General features: G+C 44.5%; 1 pseudogene; it reads right to left on the bottom strand.

Annotated features, from left to right (window-relative positions):
* Positions 1-1,266: 1,266 nt before the first annotated feature.
* Positions 1,267-1,730, bottom strand: LOC101995366 (annotated as a pseudogene).
* Positions 1,731-5,707: the final 3,977 nt, after the last annotated feature.

Raw genomic sequence — 5,707 nt, 5'->3', positions numbered from 1 at the left:
CTGAGTTCATCTTGGGTTGCATAATGAGTTCAGTGCCAGCAACATAGCAACAACTTGACTCAAAAACTCCAATCCGAGGATGCAGCTCAGAGGTAGATTGGATTTCCTAACCTGGTCAAAGTCACAGGTCCAACCGCTACTGCCAGATAAAGGGAAAACAGAAAAGAAAAGGAAAGGAAAAAGTGAAGACTTGATGCTTCACTTGATGACCCAAAGCTAGGACTTGGGAATTTGTATTCTCAGACTGCTGTCAACTGGGTGTTTATCATCCAGGAAGATTTTGCGAGGTCCTCTCCATCCCTAGAAATACCCACACAGGGGCATTTCTCATCACAGACTTAAATCTGCAATGGCCCTGAGATGATGAGGCCACTTTTCATCATAGATGAAGGAATGAGAGGGAGCTGTTTTCTTGGAATTGAAGACAGAGTTATTGGATTCCTTGTAAGATACCTGTAAGAGGAGCAGAGAAGATCTCTATGAATTCAGCACACAGGCTTTTGTAATGAGTGTTTACTACACTGCCAACTTCTAGTTTATGTTTAGAACAATCTAGGCACTTAAACAAACACGTAGTGATTGGATTAAAAATAAAAACAGTAGTTGAGCAAGTGTCCTTGTGGTAAGATTGGGCATCCTTTGGGTATATGTCCAAGAGTGGTATCTCTGGGTCTTGAAGTAGACTGATTCTCAATTTTCTGAGAAACTCCCATACTGGTTTCTAAAGTGACTGTACACATTTACACTCCCATCAGTGGAGGGGTGGTCCCCTTACTCCATATCTTCTCCAGCATAGGCTGTCATTAATGTTTTTTCTTTTGTTTTTGTTTTTTCAAGACAGGGTTTCTCTGCAGCTTTGGAGCCTGTCCTGGAACTAGCTCTTTTAAACCAGGCTGGCCTCAAACTCGCAGAGATCTGCCTGCCTCTGCCTCCCAGGTGCTGGAATTAAAGGCGTGCGCCACCACTGTCCGGCTAAACATTTTTTGATCTTAGCTATTCTGACAGGTATAAAATGGTATCTCAGAGTTGTTTTGATTTGCATTTCTCTGATAGCTAGGCTGTTGAACATTTCTTTAAGTGTACCTCGACCATTCAAAATTCTCCTTTTGAGAATTTTCCGTTTAAATCAGTACCCAATTTATTTTATTTTATGTTGGAATTCAGTTCATTATAAAGTCCCTTGTAAAAACAAAACAGAATAAAAACAAACCTTAAAGGGTAGGGAAATTTTTTTAAAAGAAAAAGGAAGGAAAAGGACAGACAGATTCATTGCTTCTCCTCAGATTTCTCTTCAGCCTCATCTCTGGCCTCCCTCACAGAGAGGGCTTCCAGCTTCTCAGTCACCTTTTCAGCATTATCATTTTTGCCTGGTCCTTTCTTTTCTCTCTCTTCAATCTCTTCCCTGCATTCTTCAAACTTTGTCTTGAACTTTTGTGCATTCTCAGCATTTAGGAAGTGGATGGCGAGCAGTTCAGGCTTGGGGCACTCATCTGCAAAGTTGGCGTGAGTATTCCAGATCCAGGCACAGTCGCTGCCAGCATTGGGCTTCAGCTCCATCATCGTTGTGATATAGTGGTTGGCGCGTATCTTCAGAGTCTAGTCCCTCCTCATGAGAAGGCGGATGGTCCCTTTTCTCCTTATGTTTCAGAATCTTGACATCACCAGTGCCTTGCTCCTTCCATTCTGGGAGGTCATTTTTCTGGAGCAAACCGGAATAGTTTTGCTTGCATCTTGAAAGTTCCTCTTCATCTTCCTTCAGTGTTTTAATTTCTTGCTCAGGAAGAGAAACTATTGGCTTGAACTGAGGGTCATGGTTGGATTCATTTGCATTTTCTGTGGAGGTATCACGGTCCTCATGATTGTCCTTGGTGGTGGCCACGGGGGCGCGGCGATGGCAGCTCGAATGGCTCAGGCGTTGCTGGCTCGGCGGCCTCCAGGCGGCTGGTCACAGCTTCTTTTCCTCCACATCTGGCCCAATTTTTTATATCACAGCAATATTCATAATAGCTAGAACCTGGAAGCAACTTAATGCCTTTCAACTGAAGAATGGGAAAGGAAATATACATCTACACAATGGAATATTACTCCGCGGGGAAAAAAATGACATAATGAAATTTGCAGGTAAATGGATGAAACTAGAAAAAAATCATTTTGGTAACTCAGACCCAGAAAGACAAACACGAGCCTTCATCCAGTAACTGATGGAAGCAGATGCAGAGATCCACAGCCAAGCACTGGACCAAGGTCCAGGAGTCCAGTTGAAGAGATAGAGGAGGGATTTTGTGAGCAAAGGGAGTCAAGATCACGACAGGGAAGTCCACAGAGACAGCTAACCTGAGCTTGTAGGAGCTCATGGACTCTTGACTGACAGCTAAGGAGTTGGCATGGGATCCACCTAGGCCTTCTCCGTGGGGGTGACAGTTGTGTAGCTTGGTCTTTAGTGGGGCCCCTAGTAGTGGGACCAGTACCTGTCCCTGTTGCTTGAGCTGGCTCTTTGGAGCTCATTCTCTATGGTGGGATGCCTTGTCCGGCCTTGATGCAAGGGGGAGAAGTTTGGTCCTGCCTCAACTTGATATGTCATGGTTTATTGACTCCCATGGGAGGCCTTACCCCTTCAAAATGGAGACAGAAGGAGTCGATGAGAGGCGGGACTAGAAGGAAAGTGGGGGAGGGAGCAAGAAAAGAGCAGGGAGGGGAAACTGTGTTTGTTATGTAAAGTCAATCAGCTAATGAATCAATCAATCAACAAAAATAAAGACAGTATACAAGAACCGCTTTTTCTATTTAAGAACAATATTGCCTTTCTGCCACTGGGTGGTGGTATAAAACCACTCATGTGCACACACAAACAGGGGCTTCCCTGCTTGCTGGGCTGTCGAGCTAAAGACTCATTCCACTGCATGGTTAGTTTTTAAGAAACACCTTAGTCTCGGCGCTACACTGCTTCCTTTTTTTCCAAGAAAAGCTAGATCCATTTTCAAAGGTGGCGATTGTTACATCCATCCTTTGAATGCCGGGACCTCATTGAGATTCCTCTGCAGCTGACACTAGGAAGGCAGAGGCATCTGTACAAGAAGCTTTTGCTGTTTTGAACCCGGGGTGGCAGTAGAGATTAATAGAAAACAAGAAAACCAGTAACTCTGAGCTTTAGGTCCCTTCTTGATAAATCCCTGTATGAGTTTCCTGAAGCATAAATATTCAACCTGGCTGTGATGATCAGATTGTGCTTGTCAGTGACCTAAAGAATCTTCAGAGACCATTCTAGTCACTGAGGTGTGTTGTTGTTGTTGTTGCTGCTGCTGCTGCTGCTGCTGCTGGTGTGTGTGTGTATGAGGTGTATGTGTGTGTATGTGTATGATATGTGAGTATGGTGTGTGAATATTGCATGTGTGTATATGTGTTGGTGGGGTGAGAGTATGTTATGTGTGGTGTGTAAATATAGTGTATATGTGTGGAGGGTATGAGTATGGTGTGATGTATGTATACGGTATATCTAAATATATGTGTGCATATGTATGTGTGTGTGGTGTCTGTGTGTATATGCATCTGATATGTGAGCACATTGTTTGAACGTTGTGTCTGTGTAGGTGTGTAGGGGGATGTGAGCATATGTGTATTGTGTGCAGTGCGTACGTGTGTGTATGTGGTGTAGATGTGTATGTGTGTGATGTGTGAGTCTTGTACGTGTGTATTTGTGGGTAGGATGAGAGCGTGGTGTGTGAGTATGGTGTGTGTGCACACGTGAGTGGCTGGATGACATGTATGTGAAAGCAGGACCGACTCTTCCAATGATTTCAAACAATTCAGCTCCATGTTGGGATGGGGATGGGGTCTGCTCTGGTTTTCTTCTTGGAAATGTCAGCCTTCATTAGAAGAAAACCAAGCAAGCTACACATCCCAGCTACCCCAGTGCCCCTTCCAGCATGTACTTTGTTGTTCTGGGTTCTCTAGTTTCTGTGACTGAATTTTTCACTCGGGCCTACTTGTGTGCATACCATGGGGCTGGGAACTTCAGACAGCCTGAAACCAGCACTCCATAGAGCCTTGCTCACCTGCAGCTTTTCTCTCTTCTTTCCTTCTTCATTCCTTTCTTTTTCTTTTTTCTTTCTTTCTTTCATTTATTTTTTTGGCACTATCTTCTTGCCGTTACTCTAAACTTTGGCTTCCTGACCCAAATCAAGTCACCACACAAGCCAAGGGCTTCTAGAGAAGGACTGGAGAGACCCAGACCAGAGACAACATGGAACTAGAAGTAATTAGAGAGAAAAAAAGAAACCCTCTTCTTACAGTGAGCTAGAGGAAGAATGCGTGCAAGTACTGAATGTCAAGGCCCTCAAGCAAGAAAGCATCAACCTAGGGCAGGCTGTGCGCGGAGTGAGGAGCAAAATGCACAGAGAAGGGACTGAGGGCAAGGGAGGAGGTGATGAAAATATGTAACGAATGTATTCTGAGAGTCCCTTGAGTGCTGACGCTGGGGACACAGAGAGCTCTGTAATAAAATCGCAGGAGATGAGAAGCAGATTTATAACTGGAGAGCTACCAGATCGTCTACAAGTGCTTCGAGAGTAGATGGGATAAGATGCTAGGACGATTCCACAAAAGCCCCAGTGTCAGATGCTTTGATTGGCTTCATGGAGGCACTAACATGACTCAGGGACCAGGGCTACAGTCACTCTTGTTTGGTTTTTGTCAGAAATGCTTATGCCCCATCAAGGGCCCATTTTCACAACTGATCTCGGCTTCTAGATCTATAACCAGACTTAAGGTTCCTTGGGACCTTAGTAGTAAGGTACAGAGTGTGAGCAATGAAGCGATGCACCATACCCCTAACTTGAGTTTTCAAATTAACAGAAACAGAATGTGCGTGCAGATGGATTATAAGGGTGTGGAATGCTGGGAGAAACACAAAACTGGATCAGTTTGTTGCCATGGGTTCCACAAGGCAGAGATTTGGGCTTTACTATTGCAGCACACATAGTTTTAAAAGGTGTTAAGAGTTTATGTGACTGGTTGGCTAAAATCTGCATTCAAAGAATCGAATAACCGCTATCCCTTGGCTTAAGGTTGTTCTTGGGATTCAAAAGATCAGAAGCCTGAGAATGGTGGAGCGGATTTACTGTGTGAAGTCTATCCCCCACAGCAGGAGGGTCCAAACAATAGTTCTTCAGCAATACCATAAAAATCAGATTTATGAGCTGGGAGACAGGTCAGCCGGGAAAGCACTTGGCATGGAAGCATGAAGACCTGTATCTGGTCACCAGGACCATTTTTAAGCATGTCATGGCAGCCACTTGTAATCTCAGCAGCTGGGAGGCAGAGGTAGGCAGATTATAGAGGTGTATTGGCCAGCTAGTCTAGTCTAACCATTGAGTTCTAGACCAACCAAGAGATGTTCTCTGAAGAAACAAGGTTGATGACATCTGAGGAAAACATGTGAGGTTGACATCTAGGCTGTACACACACGTGTGTGCATGCTATGTTATGTGACAAACCTTTTCTGGGGGAGACACAGCACGCACACCTATCCACCACAGAGAGCGAGCCCATGACATGCTAAATTATGGATACCACCAAAGTCCAACTTGGAGAACCAATAAATTTTATTGGCGTTACTTACAGGAATAGAGGTGAGGAGCAGAAATGACTTAGAGACAACTGCATCACCAGAGCCTGGTGATGTCACCCAGCATGAGTGATATCTCAGGAA

Source organism: Microtus ochrogaster, chromosome 10 (genome assembly GCF_000317375.1).
Source record: "Microtus ochrogaster isolate Prairie Vole_2 chromosome 10, MicOch1.0, whole genome shotgun sequence".
NCBI lineage: Eukaryota > Metazoa > Chordata > Mammalia > Rodentia > Cricetidae > Microtus > Microtus ochrogaster.
The sequence above is the reverse complement of the archived record's forward strand: the minus strand, read 5'-3'. Positions and strand labels throughout refer to the sequence as shown.